General features: G+C 46.4%; 16 non-coding genes and 1 pseudogene across 16 annotated transcripts; all 17 read left to right on the forward strand.

Moving 5' to 3' along the window:
- The first annotated feature begins 1258 nt into the window (after positions 1–1258).
- LOC142286340 (U2 spliceosomal RNA) lies at positions 1259–1449 on the forward strand. The gene has a single exon (XR_012747525.1). It is a non-coding gene; the product is annotated as a U2 spliceosomal RNA (small nuclear RNA).
- Positions 1450–2836: 1387 nt separating this feature from the next.
- Positions 2837–3027, forward strand: LOC142286341 (U2 spliceosomal RNA). Its single transcript, XR_012747526.1, has one exon. It is a non-coding gene; the product is annotated as a U2 spliceosomal RNA (small nuclear RNA).
- Positions 3028–4414: 1387 nt separating this feature from the next.
- On the forward strand, positions 4415–4605 carry LOC142286342 (U2 spliceosomal RNA). The gene has a single exon (XR_012747527.1). It is a non-coding gene; the product is annotated as a U2 spliceosomal RNA (small nuclear RNA).
- Positions 4606–5992: 1387 nt separating this feature from the next.
- On the forward strand, positions 5993–6183 carry LOC142286343 (U2 spliceosomal RNA). The gene has a single exon (XR_012747528.1). It is a non-coding gene; the product is annotated as a U2 spliceosomal RNA (small nuclear RNA).
- Positions 6184–7570: 1387 nt separating this feature from the next.
- On the forward strand, positions 7571–7761 carry LOC142286317 (U2 spliceosomal RNA). The gene has a single exon (XR_012747513.1). It is a non-coding gene; the product is annotated as a U2 spliceosomal RNA (small nuclear RNA).
- Positions 7762–9149: 1388 nt separating this feature from the next.
- On the forward strand, positions 9150–9340 carry LOC142286344 (U2 spliceosomal RNA). The gene has a single exon (XR_012747529.1). It is a non-coding gene; the product is annotated as a U2 spliceosomal RNA (small nuclear RNA).
- A 1387-nt stretch (positions 9341–10727) lies between these two features.
- LOC142286346 (U2 spliceosomal RNA) lies at positions 10728–10918 on the forward strand. The gene has a single exon (XR_012747531.1). It is a non-coding gene; the product is annotated as a U2 spliceosomal RNA (small nuclear RNA).
- A 1387-nt stretch (positions 10919–12305) lies between these two features.
- Positions 12306–12496, forward strand: LOC142286347 (U2 spliceosomal RNA). Its single transcript, XR_012747532.1, has one exon. It is a non-coding gene; the product is annotated as a U2 spliceosomal RNA (small nuclear RNA).
- A 1387-nt stretch (positions 12497–13883) lies between these two features.
- LOC142286348 (U2 spliceosomal RNA) lies at positions 13884–14074 on the forward strand. The gene has a single exon (XR_012747533.1). It is a non-coding gene; the product is annotated as a U2 spliceosomal RNA (small nuclear RNA).
- Positions 14075–15461: 1387 nt separating this feature from the next.
- Positions 15462–15652, forward strand: LOC142286349 (U2 spliceosomal RNA). Its single transcript, XR_012747534.1, has one exon. It is a non-coding gene; the product is annotated as a U2 spliceosomal RNA (small nuclear RNA).
- A 1387-nt stretch (positions 15653–17039) lies between these two features.
- Positions 17040–17230, forward strand: LOC142286350 (U2 spliceosomal RNA). Its single transcript, XR_012747535.1, has one exon. It is a non-coding gene; the product is annotated as a U2 spliceosomal RNA (small nuclear RNA).
- A 1387-nt stretch (positions 17231–18617) lies between these two features.
- Positions 18618–18808, forward strand: LOC142286351 (U2 spliceosomal RNA). Its single transcript, XR_012747536.1, has one exon. It is a non-coding gene; the product is annotated as a U2 spliceosomal RNA (small nuclear RNA).
- A 1387-nt stretch (positions 18809–20195) lies between these two features.
- LOC142286336 (U2 spliceosomal RNA) lies at positions 20196–20322 on the forward strand (annotated as a pseudogene).
- Positions 20323–20922: 600 nt separating this feature from the next.
- Positions 20923–21118, forward strand: LOC142286327 (U2 spliceosomal RNA). Its single transcript, XR_012747520.1, has one exon. It is a non-coding gene; the product is annotated as a U2 spliceosomal RNA (small nuclear RNA).
- Positions 21119–22505: 1387 nt separating this feature from the next.
- LOC142286352 (U2 spliceosomal RNA) lies at positions 22506–22696 on the forward strand. The gene has a single exon (XR_012747537.1). It is a non-coding gene; the product is annotated as a U2 spliceosomal RNA (small nuclear RNA).
- Positions 22697–24083: 1387 nt separating this feature from the next.
- Positions 24084–24274, forward strand: LOC142286353 (U2 spliceosomal RNA). Its single transcript, XR_012747538.1, has one exon. It is a non-coding gene; the product is annotated as a U2 spliceosomal RNA (small nuclear RNA).
- Positions 24275–25661: 1387 nt separating this feature from the next.
- On the forward strand, positions 25662–25852 carry LOC142286354 (U2 spliceosomal RNA). The gene has a single exon (XR_012747539.1). It is a non-coding gene; the product is annotated as a U2 spliceosomal RNA (small nuclear RNA).
- The last annotated feature ends 734 nt before the right edge of the window (positions 25853–26586 follow it).

Below are 26586 nucleotides of genomic sequence, written 5' to 3' on the forward strand. Positions count from 1 at the left end.
TTTGTTTTTTATCTTTCACACTTTTGACTTTCTTTATTCATCCAAATAGCAAACTCATCACCACTCAACCTGACCAACTCGGCTATGTCCCCGTGCTGCAGTTCTCTGTCTTATCTAGATCATTTGCAATTGAATGGAATAGATCCCTTTTGGACAAAGTGGATTCACCTGCTGCTGCAGTGACCACAGGTGTGATAACATCTAGAATTGGCATCTGGTGCGATCTCTCCGCTTCCACTCCAAAGAAAGTTACCTGTTTATTCCTATCATGCATTGGTTTTTGGGGTTTTCTTTGAGTAATGATGATCTCTTTAGTAGTCTGTTGGCGCCCTCTCCTGGAGGAATAGTTTGCTTGCTCTTGGACATTCTAAAAGAGAGGTCATGATAGACATTGAGCTTCTGAGCTCAATTGGGGACAGTCATGGGTGATGAATGTTTGCAACCTACTGCGAAGCCTCATACCGCAATATAAGGAACGTCAAATACTAAGAAAGGGCGGCCTATGAAAGAATTACTACTTTCAATAAGTACACTTAAACGGCTAATTGGGAATAGAAAAACTGTAAAAAGCCCTCTGAGAAAGCCCCCCTCTAACCTTTGATAGTAAGCTTTTCTGTAGTCTGCCTGTTGATGTATTTTCCGTTTGAACTGTGCACAACATGAAGAGACGGAACACTGGCGGCTTGTCACAATGCCCCCCGATGACATCACAATAGCGCTGCTGCCTAGAAAACAAGCTGCGCAGAAGAAGTTGTTCTTTGGGTGGGAGGGTGGGCTAGTGGAAGGAGGGGGCAATCTCTTTTTTTCCCGGGTGGTAGGGGGATGACAGGAGAAGGGAAGCGGGTGGTGAGAAAGGTACAGAGGGCAGGGTTTGGGGGCTGGGAAGGAAAGGGAAAAGATTAGGGTTTGGGGATGATGAAAGGGCTTTCTACGGGTAAGGATGGCAAAGGGTGGCAGTGACGGAAAGTCAGGCAACCTGTCCTGTCCGTCTTTTTGTATCGTGAATTGGAAAGACTGCAAGGGGGAGGGGAGTTGCTTGCGCCCTAAAGGAGGAGTTATTCAGATTCATTGCAGTGGGCGGCGGCTGCAAAACGCACCATTCTTCTTGTTTTGGCTCTGCAAAGCAGCCTTTTCAAGGGTTGGCTTGGGTGACAAAATGTCTTGTGTAGGCGTGGGTTTGTCTCCCTCTCGCTCTCTCTCCCTAAGATGTGTCCGGCATAGGCCAGGGTGCCACTCGAGGCCCAAACCAATTCTGGTTATCGCTTCTCGGCCTTTTGGCTAAGATCAAGTGTAGTATCTGTTCTTATCAGTTTAATATCTGATACGTCCCCTATCTGGGGACCATATATTAAATGGATTTTTAGAACAGGGAGATGGAAAAAGAGCTTGCTCTGTCCACTCCACGCATTGACCTGGTATTGCAGTACCTCCAGGAACGGTGCACCCCTTCTTAACCCAGTTTCCAAAAGCAGAACTCAATTCACCTGATTCATATTAGCCCGATTTAATGAATTGGAAGAAAGCATACGTCTTCATATGCACCTCAATTTGGCCCATTCACTTTTCACACTTCCTCCTTTTGTTTTTTATCTTTCACACTTTTGACTTTCTTTATTCATCCAAATAGCAAACTCATCACCACTCAACCTGACCAACTCGGCTATGTCCCCGTGCTGCAGTTCTCTGTCTTATCTAGATCATTTGCAATTGAATGGAATAGATCCCTTTTGGACAAAGTGGATTCACCTGCTGCTGCAGTGACCACAGGTGTGATAACATCTAGAATTGGCATCTGGTGCGATCTCTCCGCTTCCACTCCAAAGAAAGTTACCTGTTTATTCCTATCATGCATTGGTTTTTGGGGTTTTCTTTGAGTAATGATGATCTCTTTAGTAGTCTGTTGGCGCCCTCTCCTGGAGGAATAGTTTGCTTGCTCTTGGACATTCTAAAAGAGAGGTCATGATAGACATTGAGCTTCTGAGCTCAATTGGGGACAGTCATGGGTGATGAATGTTTGCAACCTACTGCGAAGCCTCATACCGCAATATAAGGAACGTCAAATACTAAGAAAGGGCGGCCTATGAAAGAATTACTACTTTCAATAAGTACACTTAAACGGCTAATTGGGAATAGAAAAACTGTAAAAAGCCCTCTGAGAAAGCCCCCCTCTAACCTTTGATAGTAAGCTTTTCTGTAGTCTGCCTGTTGATGTATTTTCCGTTTGAACTGTGCACAACATGAAGAGACGGAACACTGGCGGCTTGTCACAATGCCCCCCGATGACATCACAATAGCGCTGCTGCCTAGAAAACAAGCTGCGCAGAAGAAGTTGTTCTTTGGGTGGGAGGGTGGGCTAGTGGAAGGAGGGGGCAATCTCTTTTTTTCCCGGGTGGTAGGGGGATGACAGGAGAAGGGAAGCGGGTGGTGAGAAAGGTACAGAGGGCAGGGTTTGGGGGCTGGGAAGGAAAGGGAAAAGATTAGGGTTTGGGGATGATGAAAGGGCTTTCTACGGGTAAGGATGGCAAAGGGTGGCAGTGACGGAAAGTCAGGCAACCTGTCCTGTCCGTCTTTTTGTATCGTGAATTGGAAAGACTGCAAGGGGGAGGGGAGTTGCTTGCGCCCTAAAGGAGGAGTTATTCAGATTCATTGCAGTGGGCGGCGGCTGCAAAACGCACCATTCTTCTTGTTTTGGCTCTGCAAAGCAGCCTTTTCAAGGGTTGGCTTGGGTGACAAAATGTCTTGTGTAGGCGTGGGTTTGTCTCCCTCTCGCTCTCTCTCCCTAAGATGTGTCCGGCATAGGCCAGGGTGCCACTCGAGGCCCAAACCAATTCTGGTTATCGCTTCTCGGCCTTTTGGCTAAGATCAAGTGTAGTATCTGTTCTTATCAGTTTAATATCTGATACGTCCCCTATCTGGGGACCATATATTAAATGGATTTTTAGAACAGGGAGATGGAAAAAGAGCTTGCTCTGTCCACTCCACGCATTGACCTGGTATTGCAGTACCTCCAGGAACGGTGCACCCCTTCTTAACCCAGTTTCCAAAAGCAGAACTCAATTCACCTGATTCATATTAGCCCGATTTAATGAATTGGAAGAAAGCATACGTCTTCATATGCACCTCAATTTGGCCCATTCACTTTTCACACTTCCTCCTTTTGTTTTTTATCTTTCACACTTTTGACTTTCTTTATTCATCCAAATAGCAAACTCATCACCACTCAACCTGACCAACTCGGCTATGTCCCCGTGCTGCAGTTCTCTGTCTTATCTAGATCATTTGCAATTGAATGGAATAGATCCCTTTTGGACAAAGTGGATTCACCTGCTGCTGCAGTGACCACAGGTGTGATAACATCTAGAATTGGCATCTGGTGCGATCTCTCCGCTTCCACTCCAAAGAAAGTTACCTGTTTATTCCTATCATGCATTGGTTTTTGGGGTTTTCTTTGAGTAATGATGATCTCTTTAGTAGTCTGTTGGCGCCCTCTCCTGGAGGAATAGTTTGCTTGCTCTTGGACATTCTAAAAGAGAGGTCATGATAGACATTGAGCTTCTGAGCTCAATTGGGGACAGTCATGGGTGATGAATGTTTGCAACCTACTGCGAAGCCTCATACCGCAATATAAGGAACGTCAAATACTAAGAAAGGGCGGCCTATGAAAGAATTACTACTTTCAATAAGTACACTTAAACGGCTAATTGGGAATAGAAAAACTGTAAAAAGCCCTCTGAGAAAGCCCCCCTCTAACCTTTGATAGTAAGCTTTTCTGTAGTCTGCCTGTTGATGTATTTTCCGTTTGAACTGTGCACAACATGAAGAGACGGAACACTGGCGGCTTGTCACAATGCCCCCCGATGACATCACAATAGCGCTGCTGCCTAGAAAACAAGCTGCGCAGAAGAAGTTGTTCTTTGGGTGGGAGGGTGGGCTAGTGGAAGGAGGGGGCAATCTCTTTTTTTCCCGGGTGGTAGGGGGATGACAGGAGAAGGGAAGCGGGTGGTGAGAAAGGTACAGAGGGCAGGGTTTGGGGGCTGGGAAGGAAAGGGAAAAGATTAGGGTTTGGGGATGATGAAAGGGCTTTCTACGGGTAAGGATGGCAAAGGGTGGCAGTGACGGAAAGTCAGGCAACCTGTCCTGTCCGTCTTTTTGTATCGTGAATTGGAAAGACTGCAAGGGGGAGGGGAGTTGCTTGCGCCCTAAAGGAGGAGTTATTCAGATTCATTGCAGTGGGCGGCGGCTGCAAAACGCACCATTCTTCTTGTTTTGGCTCTGCAAAGCAGCCTTTTCAAGGGTTGGCTTGGGTGACAAAATGTCTTGTGTAGGCGTGGGTTTGTCTCCCTCTCGCTCTCTCTCCCTAAGATGTGTCCGGCATAGGCCAGGGTGCCACTCGAGGCCCAAACCAATTCTGGTTATCGCTTCTCGGCCTTTTGGCTAAGATCAAGTGTAGTATCTGTTCTTATCAGTTTAATATCTGATACGTCCCCTATCTGGGGACCATATATTAAATGGATTTTTAGAACAGGGAGATGGAAAAAGAGCTTGCTCTGTCCACTCCACGCATTGACCTGGTATTGCAGTACCTCCAGGAACGGTGCACCCCTTCTTAACCCAGTTTCCAAAAGCAGAACTCAATTCACCTGATTCATATTAGCCCGATTTAATGAATTGGAAGAAAGCATACGTCTTCATATGCACCTCAATTTGGCCCATTCACTTTTCACACTTCCTCCTTTTGTTTTTTATCTTTCACACTTTTGACTTTCTTTATTCATCCAAATAGCAAACTCATCACCACTCAACCTGACCAACTCGGCTATGTCCCCGTGCTGCAGTTCTCTGTCTTATCTAGATCATTTGCAATTGAATGGAATAGATCCCTTTTGGACAAAGTGGATTCACCTGCTGCTGCAGTGACCACAGGTGTGATAACATCTAGAATTGGCATCTGGTGCGATCTCTCCGCTTCCACTCCAAAGAAAGTTACCTGTTTATTCCTATCATGCATTGGTTTTTGGGGTTTTCTTTGAGTAATGATGATCTCTTTAGTAGTCTGTTGGCGCCCTCTCCTGGAGGAATAGTTTGCTTGCTCTTGGACATTCTAAAAGAGAGGTCATGATAGACATTGAGCTTCTGAGCTCAATTGGGGACAGTCATGGGTGATGAATGTTTGCAACCTACTGCGAAGCCTCATACCGCAATATAAGGAACGTCAAATACTAAGAAAGGGCGGCCTATGAAAGAATTACTACTTTCAATAAGTACACTTAAACGGCTAATTGGGAATAGAAAAACTGTAAAAAGCCCTCTGAGAAAGCCCCCCTCTAACCTTTGATAGTAAGCTTTTCTGTAGTCTGCCTGTTGATGTATTTTCCGTTTGAACTGTGCACAACATGAAGAGACGGAACACTGGCGGCTTGTCACAATGCCCCCCGATGACATCACAATAGCGCTGCTGCCTAGAAAACAAGCTGCGCAGAAGAAGTTGTTCTTTGGGTGGGAGGGTGGGCTAGTGGAAGGAGGGGGCAATCTCTTTTTTTCCCGGGTGGTAGGGGGATGACAGGAGAAGGGAAGCGGGTGGTGAGAAAGGTACAGAGGGCAGGGTTTGGGGGCTGGGAAGGAAAGGGAAAAGATTAGGGTTTGGGGATGATGAAAGGGCTTTCTACGGGTAAGGATGGCAAAGGGTGGCAGTGACGGAAAGTCAGGCAACCTGTCCTGTCCGTCTTTTTGTATCGTGAATTGGAAAGACTGCAAGGGGGAGGGGAGTTGCTTGCGCCCTAAAGGAGGAGTTATTCAGATTCATTGCAGTGGGCGGCGGCTGCAAAACGCACCATTCTTCTTGTTTTGGCTCTGCAAAGCAGCCTTTTCAAGGGTTGGCTTGGGTGACAAAATGTCTTGTGTAGGCGTGGGTTTGTCTCCCTCTCGCTCTCTCTCCCTAAGATGTGTCCGGCATAGGCCAGGGTGCCACTCGAGGCCCAAACCAATTCTGGTTATCGCTTCTCGGCCTTTTGGCTAAGATCAAGTGTAGTATCTGTTCTTATCAGTTTAATATCTGATACGTCCCCTATCTGGGGACCATATATTAAATGGATTTTTAGAACAGGGAGATGGAAAAAGAGCTTGCTCTGTCCACTCCACGCATTGACCTGGTATTGCAGTACCTCCAGGAACGGTGCACCCCTTCTTAACCCAGTTTCCAAAAGCAGAACTCAATTCACCTGATTCATATTAGCCCGATTTAATGAATTGGAAGAAAGCATACGTCTTCATATGCACCTCAATTTGGCCCATTCACTTTTCACACTTCCTCCTTTTGTTTTTTATCTTTCACACTTTTGACTTTCTTTATTCATCCAAATAGCAAACTCATCACCACTCAACCTGACCAACTCGGCTATGTCCCCGTGCTGCAGTTCTCTGTCTTATCTAGATCATTTGCAATTGAATGGAATAGATCCCTTTTGGACAAAGTGGATTCACCTGCTGCTGCAGTGACCACAGGTGTGATAACATCTAGAATTGGCATCTGGTGCGATCTCTCCGCTTCCACTCCAAAGAAAGTTACCTGTTTATTCCTATCATGCATTGGTTTTTGGGGTTTTCTTTGAGTAATGATGATCTCTTTAGTAGTCTGTTGGCGCCCTCTCCTGGAGGAATAGTTTGCTTGCTCTTGGACATTCTAAAAGAGAGGTCATGATAGACATTGAGCTTCTGAGCTCAATTGGGGACAGTCATGGGTGATGAATGTTTGCAACCTACTGCGAAGCCTCATACCGCAATATAAGGAACGTCAAATACTAAGAAAGGGCGGCCTATGAAAGAATTACTACTTTCAATAAGTACACTTAAACGGCTAATTGGGAATAGAAAAACTGTAAAAAGCCCTCTGAGAAAGCCCCCCTCTAACCTTTGATAGTAAGCTTTTCTGTAGTCTGCCTGTTGATGTATTTTCCGTTTGAACTGTGCACAACATGAAGAGACGGAACACTGGCGGCTTGTCACAATGCCCCCCGATGACATCACAATAGCGCTGCTGCCTAGAAAACAAGCTGCGCAGAAGAAGTTGTTCTTTGGGTGGGAGGGTGGGCTAGTGGAAGGAGGGGGCAATCTCTTTTTTTCCCGGGTGGTAGGGGGATGACAGGAGAAGGGAAGCGGGTGGTGAGAAAGGTACAGAGGGCAGGGTTTGGGGGCTGGGAAGGAAAGGGAAAAGATTAGGGTTTGGGGATGATGAAAGGGCTTTCTACGGGTAAGGATGGCAAAGGGTGGCAGTGACGGAAAGTCAGGCAACCTGTCCTGTCCGTCTTTTTGTATCGTGAATTGGAAAGACTGCAAGGGGGAGGGGAGTTGCTTGCGCCCTAAAGGAGGAGTTATTCAGATTCATTGCAGTGGGCGGCGGCTGCAAAACGCACCATTCTTCTTGTTTTGGCTCTGCAAAGCAGCCTTTTCAAGGGTTGGCTTGGGTGACAAAATGTCTTGTGTAGGCGTGGGTTTGTCTCCCTCTCGCTCTCTCTCCCTAAGATGTGTCCGGCATAGGCCAGGGTGCCACTCGAGGCCCAAACCAATTCTGGTTATCGCTTCTCGGCCTTTTGGCTAAGATCAAGTGTAGTATCTGTTCTTATCAGTTTAATATCTGATACGTCCCCTATCTGGGGACCATATATTAAATGGATTTTTAGAACAGGGAGATGGAAAAAGAGCTTGCTCTGTCCACTCCACGCATTGACCTGGTATTGCAGTACCTCCAGGAACGGTGCACACCCTTCTTAACCCAGTTTCCAAAAGCAGAACTCAATTCACCTGATTCATATTAGCCCGATTTAATGAATTGGAAGAAAGCATACGTCTTCATATGCACCTCAATTTGGCCCATTCACTTTTCACACTTCCTCCTTTTGTTTTTTATCTTTCACACTTTTGACTTTCTTTATTCATCCAAATAGCAAACTCATCACCACTCAACCTGACCAACTCGGCTATGTCCCCGTGCTGCAGTTCTCTGTCTTATCTAGATCATTTGCAATTGAATGGAATAGATCCCTTTTGGACAAAGTGGATTCACCTGCTGCTGCAGTGACCACAGGTGTGATAACATCTAGAATTGGCATCTGGTGCGATCTCTCCGCTTCCACTCCAAAGAAAGTTACCTGTTTATTCCTATCATGCATTGGTTTTTGGGGTTTTCTTTGAGTAATGATGATCTCTTTAGTAGTCTGTTGGCGCCCTCTCCTGGAGGAATAGTTTGCTTGCTCTTGGACATTCTAAAAGAGAGGTCATGATAGACATTGAGCTTCTGAGCTCAATTGGGGACAGTCATGGGTGATGAATGTTTGCAACCTACTGCGAAGCCTCATACCGCAATATAAGGAACGTCAAATACTAAGAAAGGGCGGCCTATGAAAGAATTACTACTTTCAATAAGTACACTTAAACGGCTAATTGGGAATAGAAAAACTGTAAAAAGCCCTCTGAGAAAGCCCCCCTCTAACCTTTGATAGTAAGCTTTTCTGTAGTCTGCCTGTTGATGTATTTTCCGTTTGAACTGTGCACAACATGAAGAGACGGAACACTGGCGGCTTGTCACAATGCCCCCCGATGACATCACAATAGCGCTGCTGCCTAGAAAACAAGCTGCGCAGAAGAAGTTGTTCTTTGGGTGGGAGGGTGGGCTAGTGGAAGGAGGGGGCAATCTCTTTTTTTCCCGGGTGGTAGGGGGATGACAGGAGAAGGGAAGCGGGTGGTGAGAAAGGTACAGAGGGCAGGGTTTGGGGGCTGGGAAGGAAAGGGAAAAGATTAGGGTTTGGGGATGATGAAAGGGCTTTCTACGGGTAAGGATGGCAAAGGGTGGCAGTGACGGAAAGTCAGGCAACCTGTCCTGTCCGTCTTTTTGTATCGTGAATTGGAAAGACTGCAAGGGGGAGGGGAGTTGCTTGCGCCCTAAAGGAGGAGTTATTCAGATTCATTGCAGTGGGCGGCGGCTGCAAAACGCACCATTCTTCTTGTTTTGGCTCTGCAAAGCAGCCTTTTCAAGGGTTGGCTTGGGTGACAAAATGTCTTGTGTAGGCGTGGGTTTGTCTCCCTCTCGCTCTCTCTCCCTAAGATGTGTCCGGCATAGGCCAGGGTGCCACTCGAGGCCCAAACCAATTCTGGTTATCGCTTCTCGGCCTTTTGGCTAAGATCAAGTGTAGTATCTGTTCTTATCAGTTTAATATCTGATACGTCCCCTATCTGGGGACCATATATTAAATGGATTTTTAGAACAGGGAGATGGAAAAAGAGCTTGCTCTGTCCACTCCACGCATTGACCTGGTATTGCAGTACCTCCAGGAACGGTGCACCCCTTCTTAACCCAGTTTCCAAAAGCAGAACTCAATTCACCTGATTCATATTAGCCCGATTTAATGAATTGGAAGAAAGCATACGTCTTCATATGCACCTCAATTTGGCCCATTCACTTTTCACACTTCCTCCTTTTGTTTTTTATCTTTCACACTTTTGACTTTCTTTATTCATCCAAATAGCAAACTCATCACCACTCAACCTGACCAACTCGGCTATGTCCCCGTGCTGCAGTTCTCTGTCTTATCTAGATCATTTGCAATTGAATGGAATAGATCCCTTTTGGACAAAGTGGATTCACCTGCTGCTGCAGTGACCACAGGTGTGATAACATCTAGAATTGGCATCTGGTGCGATCTCTCCGCTTCCACTCCAAAGAAAGTTACCTGTTTATTCCTATCATGCATTGGTTTTTGGGGTTTTCTTTGAGTAATGATGATCTCTTTAGTAGTCTGTTGGCGCCCTCTCCTGGAGGAATAGTTTGCTTGCTCTTGGACATTCTAAAAGAGAGGTCATGATAGACATTGAGCTTCTGAGCTCAATTGGGGACAGTCATGGGTGATGAATGTTTGCAACCTACTGCGAAGCCTCATACCGCAATATAAGGAACGTCAAATACTAAGAAAGGGCGGCCTATGAAAGAATTACTACTTTCAATAAGTACACTTAAACGGCTAATTGGGAATAGAAAAACTGTAAAAAGCCCTCTGAGAAAGCCCCCCTCTAACCTTTGATAGTAAGCTTTTCTGTAGTCTGCCTGTTGATGTATTTTCCGTTTGAACTGTGCACAACATGAAGAGACGGAACACTGGCGGCTTGTCACAATGCCCCCCGATGACATCACAATAGCGCTGCTGCCTAGAAAACAAGCTGCGCAGAAGAAGTTGTTCTTTGGGTGGGAGGGTGGGCTAGTGGAAGGAGGGGGCAATCTCTTTTTTTCCCGGGTGGTAGGGGGATGACAGGAGAAGGGAAGCGGGTGGTGAGAAAGGTACAGAGGGCAGGGTTTGGGGGCTGGGAAGGAAAGGGAAAAGATTAGGGTTTGGGGATGATGAAAGGGCTTTCTACGGGTAAGGATGGCAAAGGGTGGCAGTGACGGAAAGTCAGGCAACCTGTCCTGTCCGTCTTTTTGTATCGTGAATTGGAAAGACTGCAAGGGGGAGGGGAGTTGCTTGCGCCCTAAAGGAGGAGTTATTCAGATTCATTGCAGTGGGCGGCGGCTGCAAAACGCACCATTCTTCTTGTTTTGGCTCTGCAAAGCAGCCTTTTCAAGGGTTGGCTTGGGTGACAAAATGTCTTGTGTAGGCGTGGGTTTGTCTCCCTCTCGCTCTCTCTCCCTAAGATGTGTCCGGCATAGGCCAGGGTGCCACTCGAGGCCCAAACCAATTCTGGTTATCGCTTCTCGGCCTTTTGGCTAAGATCAAGTGTAGTATCTGTTCTTATCAGTTTAATATCTGATACGTCCCCTATCTGGGGACCATATATTAAATGGATTTTTAGAACAGGGAGATGGAAAAAGAGCTTGCTCTGTCCACTCCACGCATTGACCTGGTATTGCAGTACCTCCAGGAACGGTGCACCCCTTCTTAACCCAGTTTCCAAAAGCAGAACTCAATTCACCTGATTCATATTAGCCCGATTTAATGAATTGGAAGAAAGCATACGTCTTCATATGCACCTCAATTTGGCCCATTCACTTTTCACACTTCCTCCTTTTGTTTTTTATCTTTCACACTTTTGACTTTCTTTATTCATCCAAATAGCAAACTCATCACCACTCAACCTGACCAACTCGGCTATGTCCCCGTGCTGCAGTTCTCTGTCTTATCTAGATCATTTGCAATTGAATGGAATAGATCCCTTTTGGACAAAGTGGATTCACCTGCTGCTGCAGTGACCACAGGTGTGATAACATCTAGAATTGGCATCTGGTGCGATCTCTCCGCTTCCACTCCAAAGAAAGTTACCTGTTTATTCCTATCATGCATTGGTTTTTGGGGTTTTCTTTGAGTAATGATGATCTCTTTAGTAGTCTGTTGGCGCCCTCTCCTGGAGGAATAGTTTGCTTGCTCTTGGACATTCTAAAAGAGAGGTCATGATAGACATTGAGCTTCTGAGCTCAATTGGGGACAGTCATGGGTGATGAATGTTTGCAACCTACTGCGAAGCCTCATACCGCAATATAAGGAACGTCAAATACTAAGAAAGGGCGGCCTATGAAAGAATTACTACTTTCAATAAGTACACTTAAACGGCTAATTGGGAATAGAAAAACTGTAAAAAGCCCTCTGAGAAAGCCCCCCTCTAACCTTTGATAGTAAGCTTTTCTGTAGTCTGCCTGTTGATGTATTTTCCGTTTGAACTGTGCACAACATGAAGAGACGGAACACTGGCGGCTTGTCACAATGCCCCCCGATGACATCACAATAGCGCTGCTGCCTAGAAAACAAGCTGCGCAGAAGAAGTTGTTCTTTGGGTGGGAGGGTGGGCTAGTGGAAGGAGGGGGCAATCTCTTTTTTTCCCGGGTGGTAGGGGGATGACAGGAGAAGGGAAGCGGGTGGTGAGAAAGGTACAGAGGGCAGGGTTTGGGGGCTGGGAAGGAAAGGGAAAAGATTAGGGTTTGGGGATGATGAAAGGGCTTTCTACGGGTAAGGATGGCAAAGGGTGGCAGTGACGGAAAGTCAGGCAACCTGTCCTGTCCGTCTTTTTGTATCGTGAATTGGAAAGACTGCAAGGGGGAGGGGAGTTGCTTGCGCCCTAAAGGAGGAGTTATTCAGATTCATTGCAGTGGGCGGCGGCTGCAAAACGCACCATTCTTCTTGTTTTGGCTCTGCAAAGCAGCCTTTTCAAGGGTTGGCTTGGGTGACAAAATGTCTTGTGTAGGCGTGGGTTTGTCTCCCTCTCGCTCTCTCTCCCTAAGATGTGTCCGGCATAGGCCAGGGTGCCACTCGAGGCCCAAACCAATTCTGGTTATCGCTTCTCGGCCTTTTGGCTAAGATCAAGTGTAGTATCTGTTCTTATCAGTTTAATATCTGATACGTCCCCTATCTGGGGACCATATATTAAATGGATTTTTAGAACAGGGAGATGGAAAAAGAGCTTGCTCTGTCCACTCCACGCATTGACCTGGTATTGCAGTACCTCCAGGAACGGTGCACCCCTTCTTAACCCAGTTTCCAAAAGCAGAACTCAATTCACCTGATTCATATTAGCCCGATTTAATGAATTGGAAGAAAGCATACGTCTTCATATGCACCTCAATTTGGCCCATTCACTTTTCACACTTCCTCCTTTTGTTTTTTATCTTTCACACTTTTGACTTTCTTTATTCATCCAAATAGCAAACTCATCACCACTCAACCTGACCAACTCGGCTATGTCCCCGTGCTGCAGTTCTCTGTCTTATCTAGATCATTTGCAATTGAATGGAATAGATCCCTTTTGGACAAAGTGGATTCACCTGCTGCTGCAGTGACCACAGGTGTGATAACATCTAGAATTGGCATCTGGTGCGATCTCTCCGCTTCCACTCCAAAGAAAGTTACCTGTTTATTCCTATCATGCATTGGTTTTTGGGGTTTTCTTTGAGTAATGATGATCTCTTTAGTAGTCTGTTGGCGCCCTCTCCTGGAGGAATAGTTTGCTTGCTCTTGGACATTCTAAAAGAGAGGTCATGATAGACATTGAGCTTCTGAGCTCAATTGGGGACAGTCATGGGTGATGAATGTTTGCAACCTACTGCGAAGCCTCATACCGCAATATAAGGAACGTCAAATACTAAGAAAGGGCGGCCTATGAAAGAATTACTACTTTCAATAAGTACACTTAAACGGCTAATTGGGAATAGAAAAACTGTAAAAAGCCCTCTGAGAAAGCCCCCCTCTAACCTTTGATAGTAAGCTTTTCTGTAGTCTGCCTGTTGATGTATTTTCCGTTTGAACTGTGCACAACATGAAGAGACGGAACACTGGCGGCTTGTCACAATGCCCCCCGATGACATCACAATAGCGCTGCTGCCTAGAAAACAAGCTGCGCAGAAGAAGTTGTTCTTTGGGTGGGAGGGTGGGCTAGTGGAAGGAGGGGGCAATCTCTTTTTTTCCCGGGTGGTAGGGGGATGACAGGAGAAGGGAAGCGGGTGGTGAGAAAGGTACAGAGGGCAGGGTTTGGGGGCTGGGAAGGAAAGGGAAAAGATTAGGGTTTGGGGATGATGAAAGGGCTTTCTACGGGTAAGGATGGCAAAGGGTGGCAGTGACGGAAAGTCAGGCAACCTGTCCTGTCCGTCTTTTTGTATCGTGAATTGGAAAGACTGCAAGGGGGAGGGGAGTTGCTTGCGCCCTAAAGGAGGAGTTATTCAGATTCATTGCAGTGGGCGGCGGCTGCAAAACGCACCATTCTTCTTGTTTTGGCTCTGCAAAGCAGCCTTTTCAAGGGTTGGCTTGGGTGACAAAATGTCTTGTGTAGGCGTGGGTTTGTCTCCCTCTCGCTCTCTCTCCCTAAGATGTGTCCGGCATAGGCCAGGGTGCCACTCGAGGCCCAAACCAATTCTGGTTATCGCTTCTCGGCCTTTTGGCTAAGATCAAGTGTAGTATCTGTTCTTATCAGTTTAATATCTGATACGTCCCCTATCTGGGGACCATATATTAAATGGATTTTTAGAACAGGGAGATGGAAAAAGAGCTTGCTCTGTCCACTCCACGCATTGACCTGGTATTGCAGTACCTCCAGGAACGGTGCACCCCTTCTTAACCCAGTTTCCAAAAGCAGAACTCAATTCACCTGATTCATATTAGCCCGATTTAATGAATTGGAAGAAAGCATACGTCTTCATATGCACCTCAATTTGGCCCATTCACTTTTCACACTTCCTCCTTTTGTTTTTTATCTTTCACACTTTTGACTTTCTTTATTCATCCAAATAGCAAACTCATCACCACTCAACCTGACCAACTCGGCTATGTCCCCGTGCTGCAGTTCTCTGTCTTATCTAGATCATTTGCAATTGAATGGAATAGATCCCTTTTGGACAAAGTGGATTCACCTGCTGCTGCAGTGACCACAGGTGTGATAACATCTAGAATTGGCATCTGGTGCGATCTCTCCGCTTCCACTCCAAAGAAAGTTACCTGTTTATTCCTATCATGCATTGGTTTTTGGGGTTTTCTTTGAGTAATGATGATCTCTTTAGTAGTCTGTTGGCGCCCTCTCCTGGAGGAATAGTTTGCTTGCTCTTGGACATTCTAAAAGAGAGGTCATGATAGACATTGAGCTTCTGAGCTCAATTGGGGACAGTCATGGGTGATGAATGTTTGCAACCTACTGCGAAGCCTCATACCGCAATATAAGGAACGTCAAATACTAAGAAAGGGCGGCCTATGAAAGAATTACTACTTTCAATAAGTACACTTAAACGGCTAATTGGGAATAGAAAAACTGTAAAAAGCCCTCTGAGAAAGCCCCCCTCTAACCTTTGATAGTAAGCTTTTCTGTAGTCTGCCTGTTGATGTATTTTCCGTTTGAACTGTGCACAACATGAAGAGACGGAACACTGGCGGCTTGTCACAATGCCCCCCGATGACATCACAATAGCGCTGCTGCCTAGAAAACAAGCTGCGCAGAAGAAGTTGTTCTTTGGGTGGGAGGGTGGGCTAGTGGAAGGAGGGGGCAATCTCTTTTTTTCCCGGGTGGTAGGGGGATGACAGGAGAAGGGAAGCGGGTGGTGAGAAAGGTACAGAGGGCAGGGTTTGGGGGCTGGGAAGGAAAGGGAAAAGATTAGGGTTTGGGGATGATGAAAGGGCTTTCTACGGGTAAGGATGGCAAAGGGTGGCAGTGACGGAAAGTCAGGCAACCTGTCCTGTCCGTCTTTTTGTATCGTGAATTGGAAAGACTGCAAGGGGGAGGGGAGTTGCTTGCGCCCTAAAGGATGAGTTATTCAGATTCATTGCAGTGGGCGGCGGCTGCAAAACGCACCATTCTTCTTGTTTTGGCTCTGCAAAGCAGCCTTTTCAAGGGTTGGCTTGGGTGACAAAATGTCTTGTGTAGGCGTGGGTTTGTCTCCCTCTCGCTCTCTCTCCCTAAGATGTGTCCGGCATAGGCCAGGGTGCCACTCGAGGCCCAAACCAATTCTGGTTATCGCTTCTCGGCCTTTTGGCTAAGATCAAGTGTAGTATCTGTTCTTATCAGTTTAATATCTGATACGTCCCCTATCTGGGGACCATATATTAAATGGATTTTTAGAACAGGGAGATGGAAAAAGAGCTTGCTCTGTCCACTCCACGCATTGACCTGGTATTGCAGTACCTCCAGGAACGGTGCACCCCTTCTTAACCCAGTTTCCAAAAGCAGAACTCAATTCACCTGATTCATATTAGCCCGATTTAATGAATTGGAAGAAAGCATACGTCTTCATATGCACCTCAATTTGGCCCATTCACTTTTCACACTTCCTCCTTTTGTTTTTTATCTTTCACACTTTTGACTTTCTTTATTCATCCAAATAGCAAACTCATCACCACTCAACCTGACCAACTCGGCTATGTCCCCGTGCTGCAGTTCTCTGTCTTATCTAGATCATTTGCAATTGAATGGAATAGATCCCTTTTGGACAAAGTGGATTCACCTGCTGCTGCAGTGACCACAGGTGTGATAACATCTAGAATTGGCATCTGGTGCGATCTCTCCGCTTCCACTCCAAAGAAAGTTACCTGTTTATTCCTATCATGCATTGGTTTTTGGGGTTTTCTTTGAGTAATGATGATCTCTTTAGTAGTCTGTTGGCGCCCTCTCCTGGAGGAATAGTTTGCTTGCTCTTGGACATTCTAAAAGAGAGGTCATGATAGACATTGAGCTTCTGAGCTCAATTGGGGACAGTCATGGGTGATGAATGTTTGCAACCTACTGCGAAGCCTCATACCGCAATATAAGGAACGTCAAATACTAAGAAAGGGCGGCCTATGAAAGAATTACTACTTTCAATAAGTACACTTAAACGGCTAATTGGGAATAGAAAAACTGTAAAAAGCCCTCTGAGAAAGCCCCCCTCTAACCTTTGATAGTAAGCTTTTCTGTAGTCTGCCTGTTGATGTATTTTCCGTTTGAACTGTGCACAACATGAAGAGACGGAACACTGGCGGCTTGTCACAATGCCCCCCGATGACATCACAATAGCGCTGCTGCCTAGAAAACAAGCTGCGCAGAAGAAGTTGTTCTTTGGGTGGGAGGGTGGGCTAGTGGAAGGAGGGGGCAATCTCTTTTTTTCCCGGGTGGTAGGGGGATGACAGGAGAAGGGAAGCGGGTGGTGAGAAAGGTACAGAGGGCAGGGTTTGGGGGCTGGGAAGGAAAGGGAAAAGATTAGGGTTTGGGGATGATGAAAGGGCTTTCTACGGGTAAGGATGGCAAAGGGTGGCAGTGACGGAAAGTCAGGCAACCTGTCCTGTCCGTCTTTTTGTATCGTGAATTGGAAAGACTGCAAGGGGGAGGGGAGTTGCTTGCGCCCTAAAGGAGGAGTTATTCAGATTCATTGCAGTGGGCGGCGGCTGCAAAACGCACCATTCTTCTTGTTTTGGCTCTGCAAAGCAGCCTTTTCAAGGGTTGGCTTGGGTGACAAAATGTCTTGTGTAGGCGTGGGTTTGTCTCCCTCTCGCTCTCTCTCCCTAAGATGTGTCCGGCATAGGCCAGGGTGCCACTCGAGGCCCAAACCAATTCTGGTTATCGCTTCTCGGCCTTTTGGCTAAGATCAAGTGTAGTATCTGTTCTTATCAGTTTAATATCTGATACGTCCCCTATCTGGGGACCATATATTAAATGGATTTTTAGAACAGGGAGATGGAAAAAGAGCTTGCTCTGTCCACTCCACGCATTGACCTGGTATTGCAGTACCTCCAGGAACGGTGCACCCCTTCTTAACCCAGTTTCCAAAAGCAGAACTCAATTCACCTGATTCATATTAGCCCGATTTAATGAATTGGAAGAAAGCATACGTCTTCATATGCACCTCAATTTGGCCCATTCACTTTTCACACTTCCTCCTTTTGTTTTTTATCTTTCACACTTTTGACTTTCTTTATTCATCCAAATAGCAAACTCATCACCACTCAACCTGACCAACTCGGCTATGTCCCCGTGCTGCAGTTCTCTGTCTTATCTAGATCATTTGCAATTGAATGGAATAGATCCCTTTTGGACAAAGTGGATTCACCTGCTGCTGCAGTGACCACAGGTGTGATAACATCTAGAATTGGCATCTGGTGCGATCTCTCCGCTTCCACTCCAAAGAAAGTTACCTGTTTATTCCTATCATGCATTGGTTTTTGGGGTTTTCTTTGAGTAATGATGATCTCTTTAGTAGTCTGTTGGCGCCCTCTCCTGGAGGAATAGTTTGCTTGCTCTTGGACATTCTAAAAGAGAGGTCATGATAGACATTGAGCTTCTGAGCTCAATTGGGGACAGTCATGGGTGATGAATGTTTGCAACCTACTGCGAAGCCTCATACCGCAATATAAGGAACGTCAAATACTAAGAAAGGGCGGCCTATGAAAGAATTACTACTTTCAATAAGTACACTTAAACGGCTAATTGGGAATAGAAAAACTGTAAAAAGCCCTCTGAGAAAGCCCCCCTCTAACCTTTGATAGTAAGCTTTTCTGTAGTCTGCCTGTTGATGTATTTTCCGTTTGAACTGTGCACAACATGAAGAGACGGAACACTGGCGGCTTGTCACAATGCCCCCCGATGACATCACAATAGCGCTGCTGCCTAGAAAACAAGCTGCGCAGAAGAAGTTGTTCTTTGGGTGGGAGGGTGGGCTAGTGGAAGGAGGGGGCAATCTCTTTTTTTCCCGGGTGGTAGGGGGATGACAGGAGAAGGGAAGCGGGTGGTGAGAAAGGTACAGAGGGCAGGGTTTGGGGGCTGGGAAGGAAAGGGAAAAGATTAGGGTTTGGGGATGATGAAAGGGCTTTCTACGGGTAAGGATGGCAAAGGGTGGCAGTGACGGAAAGTCAGGCAACCTGTCCTGTCCGTCTTTTTGTATCGTGAATTGGAAAGACTGCAAGGGGGAGGGGAGTTGCTTGCGCCCTAAAGGAGGAGTTATTCAGATTCATTGCAGTGGGCGGCGGCTGCAAAACGCACCATTCTTCTTGTTTTGGCTCTGCAAAGCAGCCTTTTCAAGGGTTGGCTTGGGTGACAAAATGTCTTGTGTAGGCGTGGGTTTGTCTCCCTCTCGCTCTCTCTCCCTAAGATGTGTCCGGCATAGGCCAGGGTGCCACTCGAGGCCCAAACCAATTCTGGTTATCGCTTCTCGGCCTTTTGGCTAAGATCAAGTGTAGTATCTGTTCTTATCAGTTTAATATCTGATACGTCCCCTATCTGGGGACCATATATTAAATGGATTTTTAGAACAGGGAGATGGAAAAAGAGCTTGCTCTGTCCACTCCACGCATTGACCTGGTATTGCAGTACCTCCAGGAACGGTGCACCCCTTCTTAACCCAGTTTCCAAAAGCAGAACTCAATTCACCTGATTCATATTAGCCCGATTTAATGAATTGGAAGAAAGCATACGTCTTCATATGCACCTCAATTTGGCCCATTCACTTTTCACACTTCCTCCTTTTGTTTTTTATCTTTCACACTTTTGACTTTCTTTATTCATCCAAATAGCAAACTCATCACCACTCAACCTGACCAACTCGGCTATGTCCCCGTGCTGCAGTTCTCTGTCTTATCTAGATCATTTGCAATTGAATGGAATAGATCCCTTTTGGACAAAGTGGATTCACCTGCTGCTGCAGTGACCACAGGTGTGATAACATCTAGAATTGGCATCTGGTGCGATCTCTCCGCTTCCACTCCAAAGAAAGTTACCTGTTTATTCCTATCATGCATTGGTTTTTGGGGTTTTCTTTGAGTAATGATGATCTCTTTAGTAGTCTGTTGGCGCCCTCTCCTGGAGGAATAGTTTGCTTGCTCTTGGACATTCTAAAAGAGAGGTCATGATAGACATTGAGCTTCTGAGCTCAATTGGGGACAGTCATGGGTGATGAATGTTTGCAACCTACTGCGAAGCCTCATACCGCAATATAAGGAACGTCAAATACTAAGAAAGGGCGGCCTATGAAAGAATTACTACTTTCAATAAGTACACTTAAACGGCTAATTGGGAATAGAAAAACTGTAAAAAGCCCTCTGAGAAAGCCCCCCTCTAACCTTTGATAGTAAGCTTTTCTGTAGTCTGCCTGTTGATGTATTTTCCGTTTGAACTGTGCACAACATGAAGAGACGGAACACTGGCGGCTTGTCACAATGCCCCCCGATGACATCACAATAGCGCTGCTGCCTAGAAAACAAGCTGCGCAGAAGAAGTTGTTCTTTGGGTGGGAGGGTGGGCTAGTGGAAGGAGGGGGCAATCTCTTTTTTTCCCGGGTGGTAGGGGGATGACAGGAGAAGGGAAGCGGGTGGTGAGAAAGGTACAGAGGGCAGGGTTTGGGGGCTGGGAAGGAAAGGGAAAAGATTAGGGTTTGGGGATGATGAAAGGGCTTTCTACGGGTAAGGATGGCAAAGGGTGGCAGTGACGGAAAGTCAGGCAACCTGTCCTGTCCGTCTTTTTGTATCGTGAATTGGAAAGACTGCAAGGGGGAGGGGAGTTGCTTGCGCCCTAAAGGAGGAGTTATTCAGATTCATTGCAGTGGGCGGCGGCTGCAAAACGCACCATTCTTCTTGTTTTGGCTCTGCAAAGCAGCCTTTTCAAGGGTTGGCTTGGGTGACAAAATGTCTTGTGTAGGCGTGGGTTTGTCTCCCTCTCGCTCTCTCTCCCTAAGATGTGTCCGGCATAGGCCAGGGTGCCACTCGAGGCCCAAACCAATTCTGGTTATCGCTTCTCGGCCTTTTGGCTAAGATCAAGTGTAGTATCTGTGAGGCTCGGCAGATGCAATGCACACTGGAAGGTTGCGCTTGCTAGTACTCTTGATGTATAGTATATTCATCTAGAGGAAAACATGGCCCTACCAGGATCGAGGCTATTAGACTGAGTAAGTGTGGGGGCTATGGTGCAATGTGCCCCAGGACTGACGACCCTGGAGTGAGTCTGAGCTTGCTGGCTTGGGACCCCGGCGAGCCTTGGGCTCTGTAGCACACCGTACCTTGCCCTTTCATACTTTCTGAGCATATTGCTCTATCCCGGCCTTCTGGCTAGGAAGGGAAATTTTTATAATCATGGTCGGAGGTCCGTTCAGCTTTGGGCTGAGAAACCAACACCCGGTTGGAGGTCCGGGTCAGCTTCGGCTGAGAAACCAACACCCGGTTGGAGGTCCGGTTAGCCTTGGGCTGAGAAACCAACACCGGTTGACGGTCCGGGCAGTTTCGGCTGCGAAACCAACAACTAGTAGCTCTCTACTCCACTTGGGTAAGATGCCTGGGTGGACGCTGGGAGCAACGACAAGGCTCAACCAGGCTTCGGCTTGGGGGAGCACCGAAGATCCCTGACCCTTGCTGTGGCCTTCTGGCTCGGAGGGACGGGGTTGATTTTTGGGGACCCTCTCCTCACGGAGGGGTCCACACGAATCCTAGCCTTTGCACTGTTTTTGGTGTGACTTCGGTCATGCATTTTTTGCGGTGCTTTGGAAAGCTTCATTAAATCAAAATCTGTTCTTATCAGTTTAATATCTGATACGTCCCCTATCTGGGGACCATATATTAAATGGATTTTTAGAACAGGGAGATGGAAAAAGAGCTTGCTCTGTCCACTCCACGCATTGACCTGGTATTGCAGTACCTCCAGGAACGGTGCACCCCTTCTTAACCCAGTTTCCAAAAGCAGAACTCAATTCACCTGATTCATATTAGCCCGATTTAATGAATTGGAAGAAAGCATACGTCTTCATATGCACCTCAATTTGGCCCATTCACTTTTCACACTTCCTCCTTTTGTTTTTTATCTTTCACACTTTTGACTTTCTTTATTCATCCAAATAGCAAACTCATCACCACTCAACCTGACCAACTCGGCTATGTCCCCGTGCTGCAGTTCTCTGTCTTATCTAGATCATTTGCAATTGAATGGAATAGATCCCTTTTGGACAAAGTGGATTCACCTGCTGCTGCAGTGACCACAGGTGTGATAACATCTAGAATTGGCATCTGGTGCGATCTCTCCGCTTCCACTCCAAAGAAAGTTACCTGTTTATTCCTATCATGCATTGGTTTTTGGGGTTTTCTTTGAGTAATGATGATCTCTTTAGTAGTCTGTTGGCGCCCTCTCCTGGAGGAATAGTTTGCTTGCTCTTGGACATTCTAAAAGAGAGGTCATGATAGACATTGAGCTTCTGAGCTCAATTGGGGACAGTCATGGGTGATGAATGTTTGCAACCTACTGCGAAGCCTCATACCGCAATATAAGGAACGTCAAATACTAAGAAAGGGCGGCCTATGAAAGAATTACTACTTTCAATAAGTACACTTAAACGGCTAATTGGGAATAGAAAAACTGTAAAAAGCCCTCTGAGAAAGCCCCCCTCTAACCTTTGATAGTAAGCTTTTCTGTAGTCTGCCTGTTGATGTATTTTCCGTTTGAACTGTGCACAACATGAAGAGACGGAACACTGGCGGCTTGTCACAATGCCCCCCGATGACATCACAATAGCGCTGCTGCCTAGAAAACAAGCTGCGCAGAAGAAGTTGTTCTTTGGGTGGGAGGGTGGGCTAGTGGAAGGAGGGGGCAATCTCTTTTTTTCCCGGGTGGTAGGGGGATGACAGGAGAAGGGAAGCGGGTGGTGAGAAAGGTACAGAGGGCAGGGTTTGGGGGCTGGGAAGGAAAGGGAAAAGATTAGGGTTTGGGGATGATGAAAGGGCTTTCTACGGGTAAGGATGGCAAAGGGTGGCAGTGACGGAAAGTCAGGCAACCTGTCCTGTCCGTCTTTTTGTATCGTGAATTGGAAAGACTGCAAGGGGGAGGGGAGTTGCTTGCGCCCTAAAGGAGGAGTTATTCAGATTCATTGCAGTGGGCGGCGGCTGCAAAACGCACCATTCTTCTTGTTTTGGCTCTGCAAAGCAGCCTTTTCAAGGGTTGGCTTGGGTGACAAAATGTCTTGTGTAGGCGTGGGTTTGTCTCCCTCTCGCTCTCTCTCCCTAAGATGTGTCCGGCATAGGCCAGGGTGCCACTCGAGGCCCAAACCAATTCTGGTTATCGCTTCTCGGCCTTTTGGCTAAGATCAAGTGTAGTATCTGTTCTTATCAGTTTAATATCTGATACGTCCCCTATCTGGGGACCATATATTAAATGGATTTTTAGAACAGGGAGATGGAAAAAGAGCTTGCTCTGTCCACTCCACGCATTGACCTGGTATTGCAGTACCTCCAGGAACGGTGCACCCCTTCTTAACCCAGTTTCCAAAAGCAGAACTCAATTCACCTGATTCATATTAGCCCGATTTAATGAATTGGAAGAAAGCATACGTCTTCATATGCACCTCAATTTGGCCCATTCACTTTTCACACTTCCTCCTTTTGTTTTTTATCTTTCACACTTTTGACTTTCTTTATTCATCCAAATAGCAAACTCATCACCACTCAACCTGACCAACTCGGCTATGTCCCCGTGCTGCAGTTCTCTGTCTTATCTAGATCATTTGCAATTGAATGGAATAGATCCCTTTTGGACAAAGTGGATTCACCTGCTGCTGCAGTGACCACAGGTGTGATAACATCTAGAATTGGCATCTGGTGCGATCTCTCCGCTTCCACTCCAAAGAAAGTTACCTGTTTATTCCTATCATGCATTGGTTTTTGGGGTTTTCTTTGAGTAATGATGATCTCTTTAGTAGTCTGTTGGCGCCCTCTCCTGGAGGAATAGTTTGCTTGCTCTTGGACATTCTAAAAGAGAGGTCATGATAGACATTGAGCTTCTGAGCTCAATTGGGGACAGTCATGGGTGATGAATGTTTGCAACCTACTGCGAAGCCTCATACCGCAATATAAGGAACGTCAAATACTAAGAAAGGGCGGCCTATGAAAGAATTACTACTTTCAATAAGTACACTTAAACGGCTAATTGGGAATAGAAAAACTGTAAAAAGCCCTCTGAGAAAGCCCCCCTCTAACCTTTGATAGTAAGCTTTTCTGTAGTCTGCCTGTTGATGTATTTTCCGTTTGAACTGTGCACAACATGAAGAGACGGAACACTGGCGGCTTGTCACAATGCCCCCCGATGACATCACAATAGCGCTGCTGCCTAGAAAACAAGCTGCGCAGAAGAAGTTGTTCTTTGGGTGGGAGGGTGGGCTAGTGGAAGGAGGGGGCAATCTCTTTTTTTCCCGGGTGGTAGGGGGATGACAGGAGAAGGGAAGCGGGTGGTGAGAAAGGTACAGAGGGCAGGGTTTGGGGGCTGGGAAGGAAAGGGAAAAGATTAGGGTTTGGGGATGATGAAAGGGCTTTCTACGGGTAAGGATGGCAAAGGGTGGCAGTGACGGAAAGTCAGGCAACCTGTCCTGTCCGTCTTTTTGTATCGTGAATTGGAAAGACTGCAAGGGGGAGGGGAGTTGCTTGCGCCCTAAAGGAGGAGTTATTCAGATTCATTGCAGTGGGCGGCGGCTGCAAAACGCACCATTCTTCTTGTTTTGGCTCTGCAAAGCAGCCTTTTCAAGGGTTGGCTTGGGTGACAAAATGTCTTGTGTAGGCGTGGGTTTGTCTCCCTCTCGCTCTCTCTCCCTAAGATGTGTCCGGCATAGGCCAGGGTGCCACTCGAGGCCCAAACCAATTCTGGTTATCGCTTCTCGGCCTTTTGGCTAAGATCAAGTGTAGTATCTGTTCTTATCAGTTTAATATCTGATACGTCCCCTATCTGGGGACCATATATTAAATGGATTTTTAGAACAGGGAGATGGAAAAAGAGCTTGCTCTGTCCACTCCACGCATTGACCTGGTATTGCAGTACCTCCAGGAACGGTGCACCCCTTCTTAACCCAGTTTCCAAAAGCAGAACTCAATTCACCTGATTCATATTAGCCCGATTTAATGAATTGGAAGAAAGCATACGTCTTCATATGCACCTCAATTTGGCCCATTCACTTTTCACACTTCCTCCTTTTGTTTTTTATCTTTCACACTTTTGACTTTCTTTATTCATCCAAATAGCAAACTCATCACCACTCAACCTGACCAACTCGGCTATGTCCCCGTGCTGCAGTTCTCTGTCTTATCTAGATCATTTGCAATTGAATGGAATAGATCCCTTTTGGACAAAGTGGATTCACCTGCTGCTGCAGTGACCACAGGTGTGATAACATCTAGAATTGGCATCTGGTGCGATCTCTCCGCTTCCACTCCAAAGAAAGTTACCTGTTTATTCCTATCATGCATTGGTTTTTGGGGTTTTCTTTGAGTAATGATGATCTCTTTAGTAGTCTGTTGGCGCCCTCTCCTGGAGGAATAGTTTGCTTGCTCTTGGACATTCTAAAAGAGAGGTCATGATAGACATTGAGCTTCTGAGCTCAATTGGGGACAGTCATGGGTGATGAATGTTTGCAACCTACTGCGAAGCCTCATACCGCAATATAAGGAACGTCAAATACTAAGAAAGGGCGGCCTATGAAAGAATTACTACTTTCAATAAGTACACTTAAACGGCTAATTGGGAATAGAAAAACTGTAAAAAGCCCTCTGAGAAAGCCCCCCTCTAACCTTTGATAGTAAGCTTTTCTGTAGTCTGCCTGTTGATGTATTTTCCGTTTGAACTGTGCACAACATGAAGAGACGGAACACTGGCGGCTTGTCACAATGCCCCCCGATGACATCACAATAGCGCTGCTGCCTAGAAAACAAGCTGCGCAGAAGAAGTTGTTCTTTGGGTGGGAGGGTGGGCTAGTGGAAGGAGGGGGCAATCTCTTTTTTTCCCGGGTGGTAGGGGGATGACAGGAGAAGGGAAGCGGGTGGTGAGAAAGGTACAGAGGGCAGGGTTTGGGGGCTGGGAAGGAAAGGGAAAAGATTAGGGTTTGGGGATGATGAAAGGGCTTTCTACGGGTAAGGATGGCAAAGGGTGGCAGTGACGGAAAGTCAGGCAACCTGTCCTGTCCGTCTTTTTGTATCGTGAATTGGAAAGACTGCAAGGGGGAGGGGAGTTGCTTGCGCCCTAAAGGAGGAGTTATTCAGATTCATTGCAGTGGGCGGCGGCTGCAAAACGCACCATTCTTCTTGTTTTGGCTCTGCAAAGCAGCCTTTTCAAGGGTTGGCTTGGGTGACAAAATGTCTTGTGTAGGCGTGGGTTTGTCTCCCTCTCGCTCTCTCTCCCTAAGATGTGTCCGGCATAGGCCAGGGTGCCACTCGAGGCCCAAACCAATTCTGGTTATCGCTTCTCGGCCTTTTGGCTAAGATCAAGTGTAGTATCTGTTCTTATCAGTTTAATATCTGATACGTCCCCTATCTGGGGACCATATATTAAATGGATTTTTAGAACAGGGAGATGGAAAAAGAGCTTGCTCTGTCCACTCCACGCATTGACCTGGTATTGCAGTACCTCCAGGAACGGTGCACCCCTTCTTAACCCAGTTTCCAAAAGCAGAACTCAATTCACCTGATTCATATTAGCCCGATTTAATGAATTGGAAGAAAGCATACGTCTTCATATGCACCTCAATTTGGCCCATTCACTTTTCACACTTCCTCCTTTTGTTTTTTATCTTTCACACTTTTGACTTTCTTTATTCATCCAAATAGCAAACTCATCACCACTCAACCTGACCAACTCGGCTATGTCCCCGTGCTGCAGTTCTCTGTCTTATCTAGATCATTTGCAATTGAATGGAATAGATCCCTTTTGGACAAAGTGGATTCACCTGCTGCTGCAGTGACCACAGGTGTGATAACATCTAGAATTGGCATCTGATGCGATCTCTCCGCTTCCACTCCAAAGAAAGTTACCTGTTTATTCCTATCATGCATTGGTTTTTGGGGTTTTCTTTGAGTAATGATGATCTCTTTAGTAGTCTGTTGGCGCCCTCTCCTGGAGGAATAGTTTGCTTGCTCTTGGACATTCTAAAAGAGAGGTCATGATAGACATTGAGCTTCTGAGCTCAATTGGGGACAGTCATGGGTGATGAATGTTTGCAACCTACTGCGAAGCCTCATACCGCAATATAAGGAACGTCAAATACTAAGAAAGGGCGGCCTATGAAAGAATTACTACTTTCAATAAGTACACTTAAACGGCTAATTGGGAATAGAAAAACTGTAAAAAGCCCTCTGAGAAAGCCCCCCTCTAACCTTTGATAGT

This window comes from Anomaloglossus baeobatrachus, unplaced genomic scaffold (genome assembly GCF_048569485.1).
Source record: "Anomaloglossus baeobatrachus isolate aAnoBae1 unplaced genomic scaffold, aAnoBae1.hap1 Scaffold_652, whole genome shotgun sequence".
Classification (NCBI taxonomy): Eukaryota; Metazoa; Chordata; class Amphibia; order Anura; family Aromobatidae; genus Anomaloglossus; species Anomaloglossus baeobatrachus.